Below are 13,075 nucleotides of genomic sequence, written 5' to 3' on the forward strand. Positions count from 1 at the left end.
AGACGGGAGGGGTGGTTGAGGGTGTTTAGTCTGCTAAGTCCCATGCTGTGTAGCCAAGTTTGAGAGCCATTTCATGCAACGTGTTATTTCTCTTTTCTACTTCACTCTCACTACCAATTCCTCACTTTATTACTTCAGGCTCACTTGCAAATGGTCGGATTTAGGAGTTTAAAAAAAATGTCTGGGTTAGAAAAATGTTTGTGGCTGATGTTTACATGTTTTAAAGTGGAGTCGCAAATCCTGTCATGTCACACCGATGTTGCCCTACACAAAACCCCCTGCAGACATGTTATTCACAGTTTCTAACCCTGGCCTGAAACACTACCACATGTTAAAGATGTGGACAAACATTCTAATCACATATTTCTTCATGAAACTGGGCTCATGTTAAATGGGGCATGATGTACATATTTACTTTCTAAATTTGCCCTCACACTCTCATGAAAGTTGAAATGTACAGAAGTTGTAGTCGACATAATAATTGGTTTAATGTCATTCACTCAGCAAGCTCATCTTTGCCACCTCAGTAACTTAGTGGAGAGGCTGTTAAGTGTTTGACACAGAGCATGATTTTTTGTTTCGTTATTTTTCAAAGTAGTAACCCCCCACCACCACCACCCCATGCCACACCCTACTTTACAGGAAATCATTCAATTTCAGAAAATTAACTGGCAGCCTGGCTTGTTATCTTCACTTTGAAACCCCTTCAAACAAGCCCTTTTGTCTGCAGCACTTAACTGCTCCAGTCACAGCAGGGTAGTGACTGACAGAAACTGGTCGTGTTTTTTTTTATTTTTTTGCTGCTGTTGTAGCTCAGGTGGTATTTTTCTTTGTCTTTAGAAAACAGACAAAGAACCATAATCAGTCTTCGATCTAGCTGTAAATCATTCAGTGCCCTGATGCTCACCAGCTGCTTGAGGAATCAGCCCAAGGTGTGAGTTGACATCAGATTTATTTTTGAATGCAGCCATTGCAATTCAACAATACTAGGGGTGTAAAAGTAGACAAAATGCATGGTTTGGTATGTATTTCTGCTTTTGTTCACTTAATGCAGAGCAATATAACAGAATGAATAAAAAAATCCCTTTTTTTGTGTGTTTTTATAAATTTTAGCATTCAGAAGCTGCCTACTGTCTATAATTCTCACTGCAACACTTCAGTCTGTAGCTGTTATTGCCAATATGCGAAAATAGATATAAATCTCTGTAACAATCTTTCCTCTATACACTGAAAGTTATGGCCTTTCTTGGACATAAAGGTCAGGATGATCTTCTGTTGAATTCAGGCAGAACCAATGTACTTGTTCTTGCCCAAACAACTCAGTGATTCATTATCCAACTGCATTGTTATTCTTGGTGACATTACTAATACTATGATGAGGAACATTAGAGTAGATTTTGACCAAGATTTATCTTTACTTTCACAAATCAAATAGTTCTCAAACAATTTTCGTTTCTTTTATCTGAAAAATATTACATAAATCAGGAGCCTCTTTAACACATGTACAACCACCTAAATGACCAAGCTCTCTCCTACTTTAAAGATCTCATTGTTCCTTCTCACTCTGAGTGCAAGTTTAATTGTGGTTCTCTGACTCTCCAGAGCTAGGATTGAAGAAAGACCTTTTATCTGTCAGGCTTTTCTATGAAATCCTAGCTCTTGGTCAGGAACAAATAAAACCTTCACTGCTTTTAAAACCAAGCTTGAGATTTTCAAATGTATATAAATAAAGAATGCCCATTATGAGAGGCATATAACTTCTGTTGCTGTAATAACCCTGTCGATCTTAATTTTTCTTGCGATTTACCATTTTCAACCTAAAAACTGTTGCCTCAAACTTGGAGGTACAGACTCTCATCCCATCTGCTTTTAACTCTGCTTCAAAGTGGCCTTGTGCATGCTGGATGTCAATGTTTGATGAAGTCAACAGCACCAATTCTTCAAAGAGCAGAGAAGCAGCTCCCCAAACTGGACACTCTGCTCCCTACTGTTTCTTCTTGAGATGTTGTCAATGGAGATCAAGAACAAGAAATTTGACATATCTTTAACAGGAGTTATGTAAGCAGGAAGCAGCAGCTTCAGTACCCCATCAGTACTCTCCACAAGCTAGAAACAGACACAAACCTTCAAGTCTATGACAAAAAAAAAATGAATAGACATTTTTGAGAAGACTACATGTTACTCAGTGTATGTTTGCTCTAAACATGGGCTGGGGTTTTAAATGTAAATATTACATTTTCAGAAAGGAAGAGACAGCTTCAATGTTGTATCTTGACATCCAGTATTGGGTTTGTCTAATTGGGTTTGAGTCTTTTATTCATTGTTTGTGTAGTTTAGTTTTCCTATTTAATGCACTCCCCCACAGCAGAGTGAATATTTACAATCGTTCAAGTGCAACATGAGAAAGTCCTGAAATCTGAAGTCAAATGTTTTTTTCATTTCCAAAAGTAATAAGAAACTTATCTGAATGCAGCTGTCATCAAACTGCCTTTATCCCCTGGTGTACCAATTAAACAAGGCAAGGTGTGGATGTCAAGATTCTGCTAGCGATTCTCAGCTGACAGAAGTTACCATTCAGCTGCTGCGAGACTATTCAATTCAATTCAGTTTTATTTGTATAGTGCCAAATCACTACATCTGTCATCTCAAGGCACTTGAGATAATACAGTACACATTAATACACAATAATACAGTCCAGTTCAAGTCAATTAGACTCTGATTGATTGTAATCAAAATCTAATAAAATAAATTCAAAATTAGTCCAATTCATACATATACAGAGCCAATTCAAAAACAATTTCATAGCTAAGGAAACCAACAGATTGCACCAAAACTTCTCTTCGGTCCAATCTCCCATCCTGAGCATTCACGAGGCGACTGTGGAGAGAAACGACTCCCTTTTAACAGGAAGAAACCTCTGGCAGAACCAGGCTCAGGAAGGTTGGCCATCCTCTTTGACCAGCTGAGGTTTGAGAAGACAGAAAAGAGGGGATAACAAACACCATTCAAAGGATACCTAGTGAGACAGTTAATGACAACAATAATGCCAAATGTAAATAATATAATTTGAGAAATCAAACGGGGAAAAAAGAGAGCAAAGTCAGGACATAGGTGTGACATAAGAGGCTCCCCAGCAGTCTAAGCCTATAGCAGCTTAAATATGGGATGTTTCAGGCTCAGCTGAGCCATCCCTAACTATAAGCTTTATAAAAAAGGAAAATTTTAAGCCTAATCTTAAAGTTGGGGAGAGAGAGGGTGTCTGCTTCCCGGACATATACTAGCAGCTGGTTCCACAAGAGAGGGGCCTGATAACTGAAGGATCTGCCTCTCATTCTACTGTTAGAAACTCTGGGAACAACAAGTAAATCTGCAGTTTGGGAGTGAAGTGGAAAATATCCAACTATGATATCTTTAAGATATGATGAAGGTTGGTCATTAAGAGCTTTACATGTGAGGAAAATGGGAGCCAATGAAGAGAAGATAAAACTGGAGAAACATGATCTCTCCTGTTAGATCTCATCAGAACTCTGGCTGCAGCATTTTGGTCAGCTGGAGATTTTTCAGAAAATTTGTGGGACGGCCCAATAATAAAGAATTACAGTAGTCCATTCTTGATGTAACAAATGCATGAACTAGTTTTACTGCATCACTCTGAAACAGGATGTTCCTGATTTTGGCAATATTACAAAGGTGAAAGAACACAGTCCTAGAAAGCTGTTTTATATAACAAATGATAAAGTCTGGTCAAAAATAACTCCAAGGTTCCTCATTATAGTACTAGAAGCCAAGGAAATGCCATCTATAGTAACTGTATAGCCACACAATTTCTCCCTGAAGCGCTCAGGTCCAAAGACAGGACAAAGTACTGTTTGTCTGTGTGCAGTCATACAAATGAAGTTGATTTTTCATTACATTCATTTTTGGATGTAAGTCAGCCTTAATTATAACCTGCCAAAACCCTCTACCTTACACCAAGTAAAACAGGTCCAAAGAATGTAGCTCTGTAAACCGTTTTATCCCCCCACAACATGAGCTGTAATAGCACACATACACACACCCATGACACATCTATCCATCATGATTCTAAATAGAAATGCTGGTGGAGGCTCTCACACAACTTTAAAAGGGTTATAAAAGGGTTGGGAAGGTGAACCATTTTTTGTGCTACTTTGCAACATCCCCTTGAAACTCCTCAATAATGAAAGAATGAAACACTGAAGTGCATATATCTGAATTTTAGTTTATTTCTTCTACATGCTTTTTTCCTCAATACGTTTAAATCTGTTACGGTATTCATCTTATGTTAAAGTATGATAGATAAACATTTTAATCGTTTCATCTTAAGGAGATAGGCTTTGGAACTTTTAATGCCAAAAAAAAACCTTTTATGTATTTATCTGCCACCGTATAGCTTGAACTGAAAAATCAAATCTCATCAAAGAATTTCCTCAAAATGGTGAACAAATAGTTGTCACAGCAGTCCAGTGAAAGAAGGCTTTAAACAAATTTAATTGACAGCACAGAAGCATTTTTAGAATAAAATATTCCCTCAGGCTAATGTATAAATACATACACACACAATATCCCTGACAATGCACACACAATTTCCCTGTCAGAGTCATTGTGAATGAATGCTATTATCTGTCAGCAAAGGACAAGTTGCCTGCAGCAAAGGCAGACACAGACAAAATATTACCCTCTCACAAAAAGCCTGGGGCAGGCCAAAAACACAGGGGATTCATGGTCTTCCACAATGTTTAAATCAGTTTTATTAACAGCAATAACTTCACAGTTGTCACAGTCACACCCATTCATCTGTAACACACCAAAATCCTATGACTCCTGTTTCATAACATAAGAGAAAAGAGAAGCGTTCTATCTGTCAACATTTATATTGCAGGTAATAATTCCATAAATACAGTAATTCCTACCAAACACGTTTGTTTATGTCAGAAATTGGATATTTTCTTTTTCTTACAAACAAGTGCAAAAATAAGTATATTGACTGATATTTGATCAAGAAAAACCTTAGCTTACAGCACATTAAGATGCAAAGCTTGAAGAGATGTAATTTTCCTTTTGTAGTTCTTGTGGACGATTTGTAGAATTGTCCTCCAGCCTCATCTTCAGATGCAAGCAAACCGACCACCAGGTGAATCCGTTGCCATGTTGTGTTTTTTGTAAATCACAATTATGTACATTATCTATACTGCTTCTTCAGCTGGTGCACTTTTTTGCACATTCATGAAAGAATTACTTCTGGAAGTAATAAACCAGTTTCTCTAAAACATTGTGCTGTAACATGAGAAGCTTGAGTTTGACTCTTGTCCACTTTTTATACCTTGGACTTGGACTGTTTCCTTCTGTGGCAAGTCCTGCCACTACCATTTTAATCCATGATTCTTGTTTAAAACTTTCTTTGGCTTATCCTCATACTTTAAAAAGTCAATTATCAGCTCAGAGTCACAAAAAGGAACATTGGTTTTGAGTTATATACTGCCCTTCCATAACCAACACATTCCCTACAAACTGTAAATATGTTAAGTGTTGGCACATAAACTGGGATCCTTTAGATTAGGAATGTACACATGATACATAATTGTGGTAACAAGAAATTTAACATGGCTTCATTTTGCTGGGGAGACTGGGCTGGCTGAAAAACAGTGTTTGAGATGTTTATCTGCAGATCTTTTGATTTCAAATTGCTTCACAACCTTTACCTTGTTTCAAATCAGAACCTTGACTTGGCCATTTCATGACCTACCTTTTATTATTCTCTGGATCCATTCCTCTGTGGATTTGTTTGTTTAGGATAATAAAATCTCGAAAAGTCAACTTCTAGTTCCCCCTTTAGCTAACAGACACATGGCGTCGCATTGCATTCAAACGCTCTTTGATGTGATGTAGAATTCAGAGTTTAATCGCCTGCATGCTGCACAGTCTGTGAAGCAGTGAGTTAACCTCAAACTGTAATACTTCAACTTCTATATGTCACAGTCACTGTGAGGTTCTACTCCTGAATTACTGCCTTTTTTTCCTGCAGCAGACGTATCTATTACTGCAGTACTGTGGCCAAACAGCTGAATTTTTTATTAATCTTTTCAGAGTACATTATTCTAAAAGGTCAAGGAGCTCATATAAACTAATGTTCATATTGATTTCTACCTAAAATTATATGTGCAACCATTCACGGTGTGCTTAGATGCAGTTAATGAAAGATGCTGAGCATAAAAACTCTGCTTTGGCAGGTTTTCAGAATCCTACTTGTGGTTTACACACCTGAAATCTATTCATGTTAAATCAACCTCAGCTAACAGCACCTGTTATATGATTTTCACTCAAAGTGCCAGCACAAATGAGGGTTCAGTCAGGAATAGCTGTGAACAAGAAGAGAAAAGAGAACTTTTTAGTAGACAAAGTGATGTTACAAGTGATAGAAGCCACTCTACGTGTTTTATTTGGTGGTCTAAATTTGGTGGTGAATTTAAAAACAAAGCCACATATGCAACATGGGTGTGTCACTGCTTCAGTGAACAAAGTGAAGAAGAATGACATTAGCGGAAAATGTATCTTGAATTTCATTTATGGCGAAGGTTTTATGGCTACTTGCATGTGGTTTTATGATGAAGTCACTTTTAAGATCAAAATTGATCAGAAGTCTCTTTTCTAAATGAGGCCCCAGGTCTTTGCCTTTATGTTCATTGGCATACTGTGGTTCACCCTAATGTTCTTTTTGGACAGCAAAGGGTTTTTTCTTGGCATGCTTCCAATGCAGGTCAAATTTATGCACCATCGTCCTACTTCAAAAGCAACAGCTGCTAAAGTTACCTGCAGATCCTGGAATTAAATTTTTGTTGTATAATGCCAAGTTAATTTGCACAACCAGTACTGGACATGCTAAATTTTCCAAAATGTTGGGACATTGTGTCAGACTTTAAAATGGAATTCAATGACTTGGAAATTATTTAAAGTGCATATCCACAAAAATATTTTACAAAGACGTGATCTATGATGTTGAAAGTCATTTGTGGAGGAGACCAATCATTGTAGTTTTGCTTAGATGTGAGCTGTTCATAAGTCAGGGACTTTTTTATTCATTGTTAACTGTTGCATTTTACATTTTTCAATGTACCAAAGGTTTTCAGTAGATGACAGGTCTGGACCACAGGGAGGCTTGTTGGCACCTAAGGCGTGATATTGATTATAATATGAGCTTTTACATTTTCTGGATAGCAGCTCCTAACAGTGTTAAACATTACTGTGCTATCACAAATGTACAAGTTACCTGTACGACGTTCACTATTTGTTTTGAGCTATCATAGATGCTGATATTTTTTTATTTTTTTACTGTCTGTTGATAACAAGCTGAATGACCCCCCCCCCCCCCCCCCCCCCCCCTCTTTAGTCTAAAGTATGCAATCGTCATGCTATTATAAAATAGTTGAATATGAATGAAAATATCTTGATTAAACAACAAGAAAATTTTCCATTTTGTGTCAGTTCATCTTAAAGTAAGGTCAGGGTCATGGATGTCAGTATTTTGGTATCTTGTAGATATAATAAATTATTTTCATGGTAGAGTTTTAACTTGTTTTTGCAGAGATGGATTGTGTTAACTGACAGTGACTTTCAGAAGAATTCCTGAGCCTATGCAGTGATTTCCACTCCAAAATCATGTCTGTTTTTAATGCAGTGCCACCCAAGGGTCTGATCACCCGAGTTTGTGAATTATGTTGCTAAACATGTTTCAAATTTTGATCTGTTGCTTTTATACTACTTTCAGTCAAATATAGCATTTCACGTTTGTGTTGGCCCTGTGATGGATATGCTCCAAACTCTCCCACAACTACAGACTGGATAAAATGAGTATGAGAAGTTTATCAATGATTAAGCTATTTCAAACACTTTGTTTTTACTTTATATTTCACATAGGTGTAGATTGAATGTCACTTATAGAGTGACTCCTTTCAAATCATTTGATCTTTTTAAATCCCCTGCCAGACTTCGAGGCTTCCACAGCCTTTTTTCTCAATGCCTCAGAGGTTATTTTTAGATCTTGGCATGATGATGCCACACACTTCAATAACGAGGCAAATGGCAGACACTAGATGTCAGATTCACAAGACAGATTCCACCTGTCACTCCATAAGGATTTTCCAGTCTTTGACAGATTATCTGGAACTTTAGATTCTAATTTAATGGCTTTGAAGGTGTGATATATTACTATTTTAAAGATAGTATATTTTGTGTATTAAATTAATTTTTCAGAATTCAATCAACTGAAAAGTATGAAAAAGAAATTTCATGTCAGCAAGCAGTCTATTCCAATGATCCGTGGCCAAATTATTTAAATCTCCACTGAAATGAGTCACCACAAAGCTTTAAGAGTTAAGCTGTAGTCGGTTGCCTGTAGAACATGACTTGCAGGTGGAAATGAACTGTGTACTTCACTGCCCTGTTGGCCAGCACTGGAGTCTTTAACTGGATGTGGCCTAGACACAGAGGAGTGGCATGGGAGAACTCAGGCTGAACACTGAGTGGATATCGAGCTTTATGGAGCTGCTAATGTGGCACAGGGGAGATTTCAAGGAGCAGGCAACTGCTGCTATGTTTGCTCAGACTGCCAGTAATGATGATTCAGAGGTATCTGATAGGGGTTTCCTCTGAAGCAATACAAAGTTTTCAAACATTTAGCTTCATTGTATACGAGTTTGCTCAATTCGAGATGAGTCTACAAACAAATAATCAAAATCCCATGTTACAAGGTGGGAAATTTGGAAGACATGGGCATTTGCCATACTGTGGTATGGTACTGTTTTGGGAATTAAGAAATGGACAGTTAGGGGACAGAATATGAAGAATTACAAGCTCAAGGAGACATGTAGTACAATGTGTCTACCTTCAAATGATAAAGCCCCTCTAGCAGCTTTGGCAAGTTTCTTATTATGCTTTTCTGCAAAGAACAGAGTCCTATGTCCTCAAGGGGAAGATGTCAGAATGGATAGATGAGTCAATAAACACCACAAGAGACTGCTGTTCAGTTTAAAACATTTACTGTAATAATCATAACATCAATCTACTATCACTGGCACAGTAAAGTGTTTTTTTCTTTTAACACAAACTAAAACATTTATGCATTATTCTGGATGGCAATTGAGAACATTTACATCTTTGTTTGCCAGTTTTATGTCACGACCAGGCAGGACACAGGACGCAGATGCAGCGTTTTCAAAGAACAGTCTTTATTAAAAGACCCAAATCTCCAAGACAGAGAAATAAATACACGCTATGGAAATTATTTCTAACACACTTCTTCCAGAAAACAGGAAGAAGTGTGGCTATGAAAAATATTGAAAAGCTCAAAAGACAATTAAAAGTTATCAAAAACGTGTTATCACTCTCGCTATGGAGAGAAAAAAAACCTGAAAATACTCCTGAAAACTTGAGGCACTAGTCTATGAAAGGTAAGCAAACCAAAAAAAATCCCTCCTCACGGAGGAAACAAAAGGTTATGAAAACTTTAACCATCTAACTCAAATCTATGGTATAAAACGTATAAACCAAAATCATTCTCTTGGAGGAAAACGGAGCAGAACACAAATGACTTCAATAATCAAGGCTACAGTGGACGCACGAATACATGGATGAAAACGAGCACACTGGCATATATATATACTGACTCTTATACACAGGGTGACAGGGAACAGGTGGAAACTTTTAGCAGACAATCAGACTGGGACACACGAGGAAGACCAAGTGATATGAAACGAGGGGAGAATTACTATTTCAAAATAAAACGGGAAATGACAAGACAAAACAAACCCAGTTGACCTCACCAGGTGTGACATTTTATTAAAGTGCATTTGTCATTTTTCTGAATCTTCACCTCTTTAAGTTTGTCATGGCCTAATGACGCTACCCATTTCGCTCAGAAGAAAAGATAATTATGTGGAACTGAAAGAAAGATGTGCTGAGTTGATGTACACTACTGCACTTAACTGCATAGACATATAATTACATCTATATTAGACAGTCTGATTAAGAAATGTACATATATTGGACTGTTCTTGACTTTGGTAATACTGATAAGCGTCAGAAGTCTGTTCTAACATCTAAATTGACAGAATGGTAATGTTTGTGCCACTCAATGGACCCCTTGGCACCTTGTCATGAATTCAGTATGACAGTTAACATAACAAACTGCATCATCAGCCAGTTAATTAATCTAGCAGAGCCAATGAAATCCCATGCTAATTAATCTGATACCACCAGGATACTCTGTCACTTAACTTAAATTTTAAGGATAATTACCCAAAGGAAGCGAGTAATAAAACTGCAGAGATTTTACTTTTAGATGAGGAAATGAGGCGTTTTCCTGCAAATTCACACCATGGGGGTGATAGATTAACCAGGATACTTTTAAATTACTACTGAGTGTTACCTGGTGACAAGGAGATATATCTGCGTAGGAACTCTATCAAGATGAGTTTCACAAAGTTAAAATCAGACATTTAGAGCCACTGCAAATAAATTCAATTTGGTTTACTACAAGACCTGGCAATAACGTATGGAATTACCACAGTAGGAGGATGTATTACCCAAAGCAATTTAATTTGATCTGCTAAAGAATAGCAGATTAGGCTGGCTTTGTAAAACCAGGCAAAAAAAAAATGGATTGACTTTGTAATTTCAATTTCTAAAACAAATAAACGCACAATTCAATATGAAAAGAAGCTATTGCCGCTGGTTGAAAGAGCTGTCAGTGGAAACAATGGAAGCTATGTCTAAAATTTGTAGCAAGTGCAAACAAAATGACAAGGGTATGATAGGAAAACATACAAGACGTGCAAGTGAGGACGGAAAACCCAAAGCAGCTGAAGGAAATTAGATTCACATCCAGAAAAGCCAAATGTAAACCATAATCAACACCTAAACAGAAGGTTACAGTGGTAACTGTAGAAACAGTTGTGGACAGTGAATGATTGAATGAAAGTGATTTTCAGAAATGAATCAAGGATCTGCATAGGGCAAAGTGATGATGCTGGAACTTTTGTTTGATGCAGATCCAATTAATTATATCAAGGTGACTGCCAGGAGAAAACAAGCATGTTTCCTCAGTCATTGATGATATGGGCTTTATCTTAGGTAAAGGAGCAGGAGAGATGACAGTCATTACCTCTACAGTAAATTCAGAAGTGGACACTGCATTTTGGACACTTTTCTCTACCTTTAGTCATAAGACTTTGGTGATGCTGAGGTCCCTTGTTATTATGTTGCCAAATAGTGTGTGTCTTTTCATCAGGAAAGAAATATTAACTCAATTACATGACCAGAAAAGTGGCCTGTGATCTGAATCTGAGTGAAAATGTATGGTGGAAATTGAAAAGAAAAGTATCCATGACAATGCTCCATTCCGCAATAATCTGTCAGCTGTTCTACAAGAAGGTAAGGACCTGATGGATGAAAAACAGTATTTTTCATTTATGAAGTCCTCAAAGAAGTCAGGCTGTTCTATAAGACAGAGGATGTTTTTTCATCCTAATACAATGATGAAATTACAATTTCATTTTCATTTGAGATGCATTTTGTAAAGCCAGAATGTTCAGCTATTATAAGTATATTTTTTAACATACCTATGTTGTGTTTGTTTCTTAGTTTTTAATGTTATTTATTTATTTGTTATTCTATTTTTTATTTTTATTTTTCAAAAATAAAAATACCTAAGTGTGGCGATTCCATCAGGGGTTGTTGCAATGCTTTTTGTGTTAGGCTTCTTTCCTAATGTCCAAGGCTCCCATTTCTTAAACGTAATCTTGAAGACCAAAGGGAAGAAATGAACCCTGTTGTGTTAAAAGAAAACCAGACACTGAGCAGAATTCTAAGATTCTTGTCAACTTTGCCTCTTACACTTAATATAAGACAAAGTGAAAGATCTTTCAAGTACATCTGCGAAGGTTGTAGTGAGAGAACAAGAGAGGAGGAGTGATGAAGAAACAGCATGAGAGAAAGGGAAAGGTGACAAAGGGAAATTGCAGGAAAAGCAGACAGACGCTTAAGTTCAATATGGGCCAGCTTTCTGCAATGCTGAAATCTAGCTTCCTGACAAGATTTAATTATTGCTTGTTGGAGGCTGTACTATGGTCTGACTTTAGTGTCCCACTTCATCAGTATGTTGGTGTCATAATTCATTATTTTGTGCACAAAAATAATGACTACAAGCAGAATGTGTTACTTATTTAGGTACCAAAATACAAGAAGTGTATGGATACTTCAATATGGAGAAATGGTGGGTTGTCATGGTGATACATTCATATTTTAGACATCAATCACCATGTTTTTGTCAGAAAAAACGTCTGAGATTATTTCTCTCCCTGTGATCTCAAGATACAAGAGGATGATTGAACTCTTTGTTCTCCAGTTACTTTTGGGCAGTTTTCCTTTCATACTGAATTTGATAATGAAGCAGACTGACCTGCTCTAAACAACTAAGATGCTCAAAGGGATTCTGCTGTTCTCATTTGTTATACATAACTCAATGCAGGTAGGTTTCAAAGGCGGTTTCTGTTAATTGGCTCACCTTTAAACAACCCCATCAACTAATGACTGCCTTGCGGGCACAGCACAGAGGCTGGGAGTTCAGCAGAGCTCTGCAGGGCACCAAAAGCCAACGGCTCAACAGTTGTGACTAGGTGTATGATTTATAAACATCTCTACAGGCAAAAATTTGTGTTTTGCAGATACAGCTAATGGTGGATAACAAGGAGTCTGCATTACAATAACAAAATTGTTTTTCTTTTAGAATCAGTGAGCAGATTTTCAAAACTAATACAATAATATAAGCCAAATAGTGTGGTAGGTGGTTTATTTTCTTAACCTTTTATGAGATACTGCACTTAGAGGTTGACTTTACCATCAGGCAAAGGTTGGCAATTGCCTTGGATGCCAAACAATCAAGGGCTTCCATAAAATAACTAATACGTTTAAAATAGGGATTTAAAAAAATAAAAAAAATAAATAAATAAAACTGAAGATGAAATACATGGACACATTTTTTTCCCCCTGAATTCTAAGTGAG

Source organism: Leuresthes tenuis, unplaced genomic scaffold (assembly GCF_036924035.1).
Source record: "Leuresthes tenuis unplaced genomic scaffold, fLeuTen1.0.hap1 SCAF_8, whole genome shotgun sequence".
Taxonomy (NCBI): Eukaryota; Metazoa; Chordata; class Actinopteri; order Atheriniformes; family Atherinopsidae; genus Leuresthes; species Leuresthes tenuis.